The sequence below is a fragment of the Hesperophylax consimilis genome, chromosome 1, assembly GCF_061612785.1.
Source record: "Hesperophylax consimilis isolate HC1 chromosome 1, BYU_Hcon_1.0, whole genome shotgun sequence".
NCBI lineage: Eukaryota > Metazoa > Arthropoda > Insecta > Trichoptera > Limnephilidae > Hesperophylax > Hesperophylax consimilis.
In genome coordinates this window covers 34,498,771-34,511,834 of record NC_142836.1, presented here as the reverse complement: position 1 = coordinate 34,511,834, position 13,064 = coordinate 34,498,771, and positions in this window count along the sequence as shown.

Below are 13,064 nucleotides of genomic sequence, written 5' to 3'. Positions count from 1 at the left end.
ATACGGCTTAGTGAAAGTATGTAAACTGATGAATAGTTGTGTTTACCTAAAAACTTTGATGAATATTTGTCAACAAAAGGTATCAATTTTCCTAATGCCACAGGTTTATTTTATACACCGAAGATTATTACAATAATATCTAAATTTTGCTATAAATCAGAACGATAATCAAACTTTACTGAACATTGTAATTCCTGGTAGACGTTTTAGTGTCTCTTTAGATGAGGAAATTTGGATGGAATGATTTTTTCTTTGTTATTTGTTGTTTTAACTGGTTTCACAAGAGCTTTTCAATTGATTACAGAAAATATCACAACCTCATGAATTGGAACTGTAAACAATACCAGTCAGACAAACATATGTCTGAGGGAGGCTTAAAGGAGAGTGTATTGCCCGATAATTTACCGACAGATTTTTACCCAGATGAGATGTCTGAATGAAACAAAAAATAACTACACATGCTGGTATTTAAAATCATGTTAATTTTTTTTTAAATTATAAAACTTTATTTTTTTAATTGGCACAACAATCATACTGCAATTTTTATTTTAGCTGCTCTCAACCGTCTGGAGCCAGTGAGACTATGGCATTCCCAACAATTGGGGTATGTTGTGCTGCTGAAGTTAGTAGGGAGGGAAAGAAGATGGGAAACAGGAAGGTGGGGAAGAGTATCTGGCTATTCAGATCTGGTCACCAAACATAGCTAAAGCCATTTCAAGCAGCGTTTCAATTCTTATTGGTGGTCTTACAGTATTTTTCACTGTGGAATTCGTCGAAAGTATACCATATATTATTTTAAATGAATCAATTGTGAACTAACACAAATTTATCAAATAAAATTTACTTGCGCACGTCGGGATTTGAAACCGCGATCTTCAAATTTGCAGTCGAGAGCCTTACTCCTCGACTACGGAGGTCGTTAAATAAATACCCACATGTTTACTAAAATGCAGTTTGAACTGAAATTTTAATATCCTACCATGAATATTCGTATATCCATAAAACACAACAGAAAAAGGAGTGTCAAAAAGAATTCTGAAATAATAAGTCATTTGAAGTAATGAAATTTCACTTATCTCTTTTACTTGCTATTGTTACTAATAAATAATATACAATGTAAGTTATTTTTTTCCCAACTCTCCTTTGTTTCACAAACAGAATCAAGTGTAAAATATACCTTGTGCCGTCCAAGTGCCCTGGCCATCATATAGAATCTAAACTCTTGATTTAAATATATTCTGATCTTGAAAGGATGTGCACTGCGCACTGCACACGTTAAACGAGAAGATATATTTTACGCTTAAACGATTAAATTTTCAGTATTCCAGCCCAATACGCCATTATGCAGTTTCTTAAATACCGAACGCAAATATTGATCAATTTTTTTTTTTTTTTAACTTTATTTATTTTCATTTCTTTACATATATTATACATAATAATAGACAGTAAATAATAACATAATATATATTACCAAAATTGTATACACAAGAAAGGAAAACCCACTAAGGCACTGCCTGAGTGTGGGTAATATAAAACCATTACTATATTTCAAGTACCTAAGTATAATATATATAAGTAGAAAAAGTTATTGTAATTATTCGTACAGTTAAAAATAGACGTCACTTATAAAAAAATCATCAACATTGTGAATTTCCTCAACATTACGGGATTAACTTCAAATTCTGAGGTAATTTATACTTTTTACATGGAGAAAAATGAGTATGGCTATTTAGAATCTTTTCAAATTATTGGTAATCCGGTTAAAAATGGGATTGCAGGTAAGTGGATGTTCATTTGCCTTGATTTTCATGAACACGTGTTTTGATAAGTGATAATATATTCGTAATTGCTTAAAAGTTTGTCAGGGAACCTGTTAATTCATTAGTTAAGGCCTGCAATCACGTTTTAAACCGGATTACCAATAAGAATAGATTCTTAATAAATTAGCAATAATTATTTTTCTTCGAGATTACCACTTAAGTAAAACTCATCAACTCATTGCACATGGAAAACGATTGAAAATCATTAAAAAGTCAGGAAAAATCGATTAATCGATTTTGCAATAACAATTTATCAGATATCAAAAACCCTTATACTCTTCGATCAGTAAGTAGTAAGAGGGTGCAAATATATTTACAGGACGAAACTACCGATTTAGCGATAAAAATTTATCAGTTATCAAAAACCCTTATACACTTCGATCAGTAGTGAGAGGGTGCAAATATATATACACGGCGAAACTACCGATTAATCGATTTAGCAATTACAATTTATCAGATATCAAAAAACCCTTATAAACTTCGGTAAGTATTAAGAAGGTGCAAATATATATACAGGGTGAAACTACATTTACTGATCCAACAGTCGTTTACGCAGGAAATATTCTAGTTTTCGCACAAATGTGATCAATGATGATTCATGCGCGGAATAAAATTTCTAAATTAAAATCATCAAATCATCTTATGAGGATTCCAAATGTGACCAAAATATCAAAATTTTCAAGTAGTTCGTACTTTCAAGTGTTTTGTGTATTTAGCCATCAGCTCTCCCCGGCACTTGGTCTCCGGTTCGGACTTACATACAAACTAGACGGAATTGCTTCACGTCTCATTAAGCACCGCGGTATTTCCTAATAATTAGCGATATTCAAAGCGTGCGTGCTCACTCAGCATTACATATTTGCAAACGCAATGCATCATAACCCAACGGAGAAGTCCATGTCCATGGGTTTCTTTAGACGTCATAATTGTGTGTCAATGACAAAAATATGTGGTTTTAATAAATACATTTCGCTGGTCACAGATTGCATGTTTATATCACTTGTTGCCTTTAAAATTACATGGCGACTGTATGTTTTTTTCCGGAATAGACGCAGCATCCAATAATTTGTTAACATAATAATCATTTAAAAATTTCAGTAATATAAAAAAAATACACAAACAAAAAGAAAAAGAGAGACCGAAAACATTGTCAAATATAGTTGTGAATGATGAATACTTGGAGCAGGTGGTTGGAGTAAGTGTGTTTACGGGGGATGGGAATGTTGATAGAGATATTGAAAGAAGGGTAAATGCATGTAGCTTCATTAATGGAGGACGGAACGCTGTTGGAGCTAAGAAAAAAAATACAAAGAAGAGAAGCTAGCAGTACGCAATGGAGCAGTACCCAGAAGAAGGATTAAAGTAGCCTAAATGCTGTAGAAAGGAGATCCCTGAGGCGTATGTGTGGTAAAACCGTGTTTTATCGTGTGAGAAATGACACAAAAAATGCAAAGCTGAAATAAGCGTAATTAATAAGATTAAAAAAGGGACCCTTAGATAGTTTGGCTATGTATAATTAATGAATGAAAAAAGGAGTGTAAGGGGAATGTATGACCTAAATTGACATGGCACGGTCAAGTGAATTAGTTACTCGAGTCGTCACAAGAGAAGAGTATGTATGAGACGATGTATGAATATGAATGAGCCAACGAATGTGTGCCAAGAACGAGTTGTGTGGCGGCTCATCCTCTCTGCCTACCCCAGCGGGGTTACTTAGTTCGTTACACGAATGAAATTTAAAATATTATGTCGCGATCAAGACTCGAATTCGGAACTTCCTTTGTCTAGAAGGATAAGATACATCCTAAGATCTGAGGGTACATCTGACTGGAATTCATCTTGTATGTTTACTCCCTGCTTATCTACGGAATCATAGGTCGGGGAGGATCTTATAAAAACAACCTAAACTCAGTAAAAGTCTCGCAAAAAATCATTATTACGGTAATACTTAAAAAAACTCTACTTTCCCAAGAAAATTGCCCTTTAAATTGTTTCCAGTACCAAATATTGATGATATATTTAAGCAAACTTCCATTATAAAAATGTGTAAAGAAAAAAATAACACAGAATATCAAGAATTTTACAAACTGATGAGAAGTGGAAATCAATTTATTACGCCAATCTTTAAACTCAAATGCAAAACCATTATATATATATTATTATATATAGTTTACACATAACATAATATCATAACATAGAATCTAAGTAAGAATCGTGGCTCCCTTATCAGGCACAAGAGCTCCTCTTTTCTGATAAGGTATACATGACCAATTATGAACCTAAATGTTATATTTTGCAAAATATATATGTATTAATGTAACCCATATGATCTATATTAAAATAATAAAAAATAAATAAAAAAATGTTCGTAAGCAGAGTTGTAGATGAACTAAAATATCGTAGAAACCTCAAACAGAAGGATTTCTATTTTTGATATTGACAATTATTGGTGGAATTTCATTATAATGACAATTTTTAACTTTTTTCCACTTCGTTATTCAAGTTCTGTTATAGGTTTCAGCCTATCACGGCCACCAGCCCGTGATAAGCTGAAACAGGTAACTGTCGGAAATAAAAAAAGATGAAGAAGGTTTTAAAATGTTTTGATATTCCATTAAATAAAAGTAAAATAAAGGTTTCTGGGATAAAGATATACAATTTCATTTATGTGAGTTCTAAAAACATAACTTTATCTATGAGAGAACGATTTGCGTTAACTAAGCGAAGCCTTTGATTCGTTCTCCACAGTTGCATGTCTGCAGTTCGCATGTTGTTTGCATGTTCATTTCATAATCAGGTCATTTTTTATTCTCAACCGCAAGTTTATACATTTTACCTGAGCTCTTCATTTGTGTCATCATTTACAGCAAATAACCTTAAAAAAACTAAACGCTAACCGGCTTAATACGCAAGTATAAAAACCCACGATTTTCTGTAGGTGGGTACATTTTCGGGAAATCGATAGTTTACATTTAATCAGTTTGTGCATAAGTACTATATAGTAAAATAAAACCAATTATGGATTTCCTCCTTGTGACTTTAACCGAGGCAGCATAATATGGAATATGTTATTTAAATCAGTGAGAAAGGAATATGAATTAAAAAATTTATACAAAACGAAATTTATTAAAACATTTATAAAAAACGAAAAATTTACAAAACAATACATTTATAGCCATGGAGAGAGGTTGTAGATGTAAATCAAATCATAATAGAGATATAAACAAGAGAGACAAAAACATTATTCACAAACCATCAGAGAAATATTCTTTTATGGACCTCTTGTATTTGGTAAGTTCGCAACTGAAAATATCAACCTTGGATAATACGCTATTGTAATTATTGCATAGTCTGTTCCGGCAAGAATTCTGCTTAGAGTTCGAATAAATAATAAAAAAAATTGTCAATTAATGCAACCTCATGTAAAATCTAAAATTTATAATGGATATGGAAAATGTATTTTGTCTGTAGACTTGACAGTTTGAAGCTCTTACTAATATAACTAGAGGCCAGTTGTTTCACAAAACTGAAATAATAACAGAACTTGAATAGAACCTTCGCAGAACATTGAATTCTACTTTTAAATTTTATGAATTCTGTAAAACAACCCGTTCTTAATTAGATTTTTTGGTTTTGGTTGCCTCATTATTGTACTTTTATCTTTTTAATCTCTACTCAGAATTTATTTTTTCAAAATGCTTAACTGTTTTAGAATAAATTTTAATATATGTTCTTATTTTATCCTACGCCATAATAGCAAACGTTATTGTTAATCTATTATCTTATTATTGCTTCGTATGTACTGTGTATTTTTACGTCATGTTATTTGACGTATATTATTTTCTAAAGAGCATTTTAGGAGTAATTTTAAGAATGACCTCTGAAAACTATTTAAAATTTTAAGTTTATCATAGTAAAGTTCACTTGAAGCATTCTAGAACCAAACTATTATTATTATTGTTATATTATTATTATAAGAAAGATGTTCGAACTCTTTATTGTTGCTGATTTTAGTTACAAACAATGTAATGGGTGGAGTGGTCACAAGTCATATAAGTCACAATAATTAGTGCTTCATCGAGTTTTCTTATTGTTGTGCTTAGAACCGCTAGTGCTGGTGTCGGGACGATAGACTTTAAGACCAATCTTATTACAATCTCTAGTTTTATGACGTTTCGAATCATAACAAACTATTGTCATATTTTTAAGCAATTATCTGACACGTGAGGTCAATAGTCATGGTCATGGATTTATTGACATGAACAAAAGGCAACACAATCGTTGACATGCATATTTATTATGTACTTAATATGCATACAAAATCCCTTATGGTTTTTTGTGTTTTTTATTTCTTTTTTTTTTTCTTAAATTATTTTATATAAATTTCACATTACAATTCATTTGCATAATCTTGATCACCAGACTTGACTCATGCCCGTATAGTGGCAGTTAAGGCGATGCACTGCGCAGTAATTTAAAATCATGTATTTTTGTTTTGAAAATTTGGTCGCCTAAAAATGTTTCAGATGCTTTAATTAAATACTGCGAGTAGAATGCATCCTGGCCTTTGAAATAATCTTGTATTTTTTAGATAAGTCTTTTTATACACCCAGAAAAAAATAATGCATAGGCCTATGAAAATTGCTTTAAAGTTCAAAATCTCCTACTTATGAACCCATTTTCGGTTATGGCTTTATTGTATAATGTGGCAAATTAAGTTATTTATAAAATGATTGAAAAACATTTAAATATTTGTGCCTGAACATCTACAAAATAAAATAAAAGGCACTTTTTGGCCATGCTTTTTTCTTGCATAAATCAAAATAGGTGGATGGTGTGAAGCGGGAATTTAAGCCTTATCGCCATCTACGTAAGGTGTGTTATTGATAGCGGCTCGATTCAAAATACTATAAGACGTAGTGCATCGCCTTAAACGTAGAAAACATAAATTAGTTAATATTTTAACAAACCATCGGATGCATTCAGTTAAAATCTGTTTTAGGTACTATTTATCAATAATTACAGCAACTTCATCTATTTAATCAATTAAATAACTTAATGTTTTTAAACTAGGATGTTAAACGCTGATCATAATTATGCATCACTGGTCCAAAAGACGGCTCCTGAAATAAGAACTATCAATAGATCCCAAATATTCGAGATACGAATGTTGATGAAAATACCTAGTCACTGAAAATACGGTTTAAAATGTTATTCCTTCATAAAAAAACTAGAGTTATCAATCATCGTGATATGGAAGACTATGTTCTTCAGATATCTTCATAGAAGACCAAATATCAATCTGTTGAATCCAATCCAATTTATGTAATACATGATATTTAATTACGAAATATACAGACAATAGATAAATTAAACCATCATACTAGGTTGCTGCCTGTTTTATGGTGACCTATGGAATATTGTATAAAGTAATAATATTGTGTAAACATATGGATTAAAAAAACATGCTCAAAATTTAATTATTATAAGCAATAATTAGTCGCCTGAAATAGTCGGCCTCATTTATTTTAACTCTGGAGATATTTTCAATTGATATTGATATTTTAGGCGATTAATTATTGCTTATAATTATTTTATTATCATTTGTGCTATGCATACAAACCTTGTCTTATAAACAATAGTTTATCATTAAAAAAATTATGCTGACAATTGGAAAAAAATAATAACAAATAGAAAATAGAAGAAGATATGCATAAGGATTAAATTTCATGTATATATTCTTTTTTATTTAGATTTATTGATCCAGTAAGCCATGATCTCTGACATGGCAAGGATATCTGAGTAGGTGCTAGAAAAATATTATTAAGAAGTAGACGAACAAAGCTAGAACCGGTGATCCGATCAGATATAACATTTTTATTTGTTTCTCCGTTTTAATGACGCGGTTCCAAAATGTTAACTTATGCTACTGCAAAAAGTTTTTTTGGGACTTAATATTTTATTGGTACTTATGATTTTTTTTTATGTGGATGGGTCAGTGATCGAAGCGATCCGGTGCAAAGTTCGATACCCATATTTATTTTGTAAAAAATTAATAACTCCAGAATTATTCAACACTTACGTAAGAAAGCAAACATCCAAATTGTGATTTCTCGCAAAAAATCTTAAGAGCTTAGTTTAACAATAATTGAACTTTGTACCGAAGCATTATGAGCTACATGCTGATATTATATAAACATGTGTATGCTAATTATGATAAGAATATTCCCTTGTTTAATGTTTGAGGTTGACCAGTACTTTGGAAGATCAGAGTACTTGTTCCAATCGTTTCTCAAGGCTATTTGTTCAACAAGTTTTTAAAAAAGTAGATGGTAAGGTCGTGAGCACTCTGGAAAATGTGATTCAAGATAAATCTGTTACAAACCTTCGGTTTACATTGACGATTTAATACCGTGGATAAAGATATCAAGAAAAAAACTATTTAATAAGACCATAGTACTACGGTTGCAGGTGTCAATGAGATAAACGTAGAATGGTCTGAGCTTTATCAAAAATGACCCCACACCTGTGAAATACCGAGACAACCCCGTCATCGTCATCTGTCATCTGTCATCAACCAAATACCTATCTTACGAATTTATAAATAACCAGTTTTTACTTTGTATTTGAATTTCACTATTGAAGGGCGTTCTTTCGAAAGAAGATTTTATCTATGAATATATTATATATATATATGGTATATTCTTTTAATAACTTTGAATGCTAGATATACCCATTAATGTAGTATGTCGTTAGAAGCAGAAGCAAATACTAACAAATCAAAAAGAAACATAAAACAGAAAAAAAACTAAACTAGTTGATTGAGGCGTTTCCCTGTAAGACAGAGATCTTTGGTTTGATTCCGAGTTGAGACCGTTACCTTTTTATTTTTCTGTGTCTTGTTCTATTTTAATTTTTTTTTAAGTTTTTTTAGTAGTTGTTTTATCTACTTCTTTTTCACGTACTATATATATAAAAAAAAACAATTTACAAAAATATATATGTTAGGAATTAATGAATACATTTTGGACAGAAACCAAACATGTTTACCAAATAATTATAAGTACCTAATAATTCGTCGCCTGAAATATCAATACAAATTGAAAATATCTCCTGAGTCTATTATAATATAGATATCGAATAATTATTGCTTATAATTATTTGTAATCCTTTATGCTTATACATAAAACCTTGTCTTATAATTAAAAAATGGCAAACATGTTTAATTGATTATTAATAAGCATCCAACAATTTGTTGTTTAAGTGTTATTTTTTCGACTACTAATTTAAAGTATAATCCAGATATCGTGTTACGTGAAGCAAAATATAAAAATGAACGGAATATGTTTTACTTCCGAAAGAAAGGAGGAGGTTCACATTTTTGAAAATTGGAAGAAACAGTGGTTTATTAACGATTGGAGTACTTGACAGGGACAAAAACACTTGTCCCATATCAATTTAATTTCTTAGAACGCCATCTCGTGTATTTAATATGAATGGAGAGCTTGTGATTGTGCCTACTGCAATCTTCTACGCTTGCGTCATTTTACTTCTTTGCGCAAATGATAAAATGCTCAAACGTAGAGATTTAAGAGACACGGAGACAGTTTGGTACAAAAGGAACTCGCAGATGTTGAAGTGTTCAATTTACACTTCGGTGTTAATTCCAATTTAATGGAAGACATTTCTGTTTGCATAGCCAAGGTGAACGTAATTAGGCATTTCTTTCTATATACAAAACAAACAGTTAACAAATAATATTATAATAATTATTGTCAACCAACTTATTTGATATTTCATGAGGACATGTTTTCCATCTCTAATAATAAAATGTGATGTGAGATTTCATCACCAATCTTATTACAGTACACGTAGATGGATTCTTGTATAATATATAGGTTAACGTTGTCATTTCGCTGATATTTCAACCAACTCCTATTCAAATCATTAATGATTATACAGTTTTTAAATATATTAGCATTCAAAGATTCAAATTCGGTCCGTTGAACAGACATTCAAATCTCAAAATTGGTGCTCTCTGACCCCGGTCGGAATCGTGATATTTTCTTAACCATTTAACATGAAAACAAAAAAAGCCTTGAACTCATCTCCTCTTCTTGTGGGAAGGAATATTAAAAAGGTTGTTCTATATATAGACACCTAGGTAGGGTTAGTCCTAAACATATGAAAGCTGCAAACCTGTTCGTGTTATATATTAAGCTTGGAAAAGAGTATGATATAGTATATCCTTGAGATTCAATAAAACATGAAATTCTTTCGCAAAGTGTTGAGCGTGAGAGGAAAAGCAGGAGCATCGAGGAACCAGTTGCTAGAGGTCAAGCGAGGTAGGCACACCTGACGGGGCCTGATGAAGGCCATTAACTGGTATATTTAAAGTAAAAGGGGTATATGAAGGAATTCAGGTATCAGGTGCGAAGTAGACTTTTGCCAATCTACCACCAAACAGGTTACCACCGCCTACCAAGTCTAAGCCTAACCTTATTAACTGCCTATATTGAGAATTTTTTTTTGTATTTCATATTTGTATTGATTAAGTGTTGTCAAAGAAAGCCTTCATGTTAGAACACATATTTTGCAATACGAAAGGAATCAAAACACTTAATAGGTTTAAGGAAAAAAACTCTTATTCTATTTACTATCAAAATGCTTTGCGTTTGGTGCGTTCTGCTTCATACTGGTTATTGAATGTACAGGGAATTTAAAAGGGACAAGATATAGATGTTTTGGTTCGAAAAAAAATCGAATCGAAAAACATACGTGCCCGGATACACTGGATGAATTCTGTTCTGGTCTTGGTTGCTTGTGCGACTGCCTACCAACTGCGTGGCGGGCAGGTTGAGGGAGAGCCTTTGACCTCTTCAACCGGACTATCTCGACCCATCGTTACCACACGACTTCCCCAAAGATGGCATATGCCTTGACGGAAATTATTTTCCCAAGGTCTAAGTGTGGAGTTTTTTCGAGGAAACTTTCTTATGTGCATAAAAATCATTCTTGATTAGCCTTCGACTAGCTTATAATAAAATAAATATCATACAAGTATAAAAAGTAGCGTGATAAGTTGAAAAGTGAAAAAGACACACACGCAAGGCGTGAAATTGAATTACCGTTGGAGACAAGGCGAACATACAAGAAGACAATAAATTCTCAGGGTGTGAAAAGTGACCTTGCACTACATAACGTAAACTTCAATTTGTTCACGACCGGTGTGAGATGCGGAATGAATCGAGGATTTATTATTTTTAAACAAGATCACATTAATTCCTTTCCAGAAAAGTAATATGTTTTTTATTTATTTAATCAAGCGTCCCAACAGTCCCGAGCTAATGGCATTTTTGTTGTTGTTTATATTTTAGTTTATTTAAATATACAAATTTCAATTTAACAACTTAACAGAGCACAATAAAATTAAAAATCTAAATATTTTAATTTATTAAATAACTCACATATGTACATTTTAATTTTTAAGAGAAAACATTATAAAATATATTCATTCTATTTACTGATGTCAAGCTATTGGGAACGAGATTGTATGTGTACACCCTCGTGGCCTATGTTTCTTCGACCACTTTCAGTTTTTGCTGAATGTGTGTATAGTTTATTATGTTGTCTTGTGTATTGTTCATATACTTGTGATGTTTTTATAAATGTTGTGTTCATGTGTATAAATCCATTTTAGATTTTGTAAATTAATAAGCATATTATATTCGTACAGTTTTGTGATTTTCAGTAATTTCGTTTCTTCGTATACTTTTTTGATGGGGTATCTGGGTTATAATTACAAAAGTTCTGTATTATTTTAAAGTCGTTTAAATATGTAATGTATGTGTTTCCCCATATTCCAATTTGAAGGAAATGGAGAGGGAGGATGAGAAGGAATGGAAAGATATAGGAAGGTGGAGAAATATAATAATAATCACGTAAAAAACAACTAAATAAGATTACACCTTAATAGTCTAGCTCCCCAGTCAGACCCTGGAATATTTCTCTGTTCTCTATTAAATTTATTAATAAGTGTGTTAGGTAACAAATTAGTAATTTGAATACATGCTTTATAATAAAAAAAAATCGATTTTTAGAAAACTTTTCGTTGCAGAATAGTGGTCTCTCATCAAGGCGATATCTACTGGGATAATCTACAAATCTGATGTTGATCAGAAAAAAACTCGCAAACAAGGAGCTCTGGCATCATGAAATTTGTTCAAATTTTGTTGTTATTGCATTTTTTGGTTTTTCTAAACTACTCAGCTCACAATAACAATTCCATCAAGAGCTGTGGTGGCGCTTTGAAATATTTTTTTTACTGCGAAAATGCGATATTTTGAATCATTTTTTTATTGTTCTTTCTAAAAAAAATTAGAAAGGATTGTTAAAAAGACATTGACCATATGTTATTTTGTTTAACCTCTTTGAGGTACCTGTTTACAATGTGTCTTTAGGTAAGGTATCTGAACTTTGAGAAGATGACCTTGACCATTTTTTAGAAATTTCAATTAATCGACGAGTTATTGTCTCTTGCTTTCAAAATAACTTATTCATTAAAACACATTTAATAGAAGTCTAAAAAACATGCCGAAAATTGTAGAAAAAGGTTTAAAAACAACATATTGACAACTTGTAACTATTTTGTTGAAAGGATAAGAGTAGCGGCTGGACGGCTTTTTTCATGCAAAACTTGAATTTGGATTTGCGGCCAAATTGAATAATATATATATTTATTCAGAGGTATAACAAATATCTATTAGAGATATGTGCAATTCTAATAATTTGTGTTTTAGATTATGATATATAAGCCTTTAAAAAAATATATTTTTTCGTAATTTTAGAGGCAAACTTTTAAATGGTTTGGGATTAATTATAATTACTAAAAAATAATCTTGCAATACCTACTGTATAATATATATGAATCGTTAAAAAAGGTGTTTTTTGAATTTTTAAAATTTTTATATTACATCATATTTATATACCTTGTAAATAAGCAATTCACAAATAATTGCCAAAATTATTAAGTTATATCTCTAAAATAATAAAAAAATGAATTTTTTAGAGGCCTATATTTAAAAAATTAAAACACAAATAAATAAAGTAGGACATTATCATACTAGATATTTGCTATAAATAATTGAATAAAAAAATCAGTTTGATTGGGTATGTTAGCCTCAAATCCAAATTTAAGTTTTTTTTATGTAAAAGGTCGCGCAGCCATTCTTCCTAAGAATACAT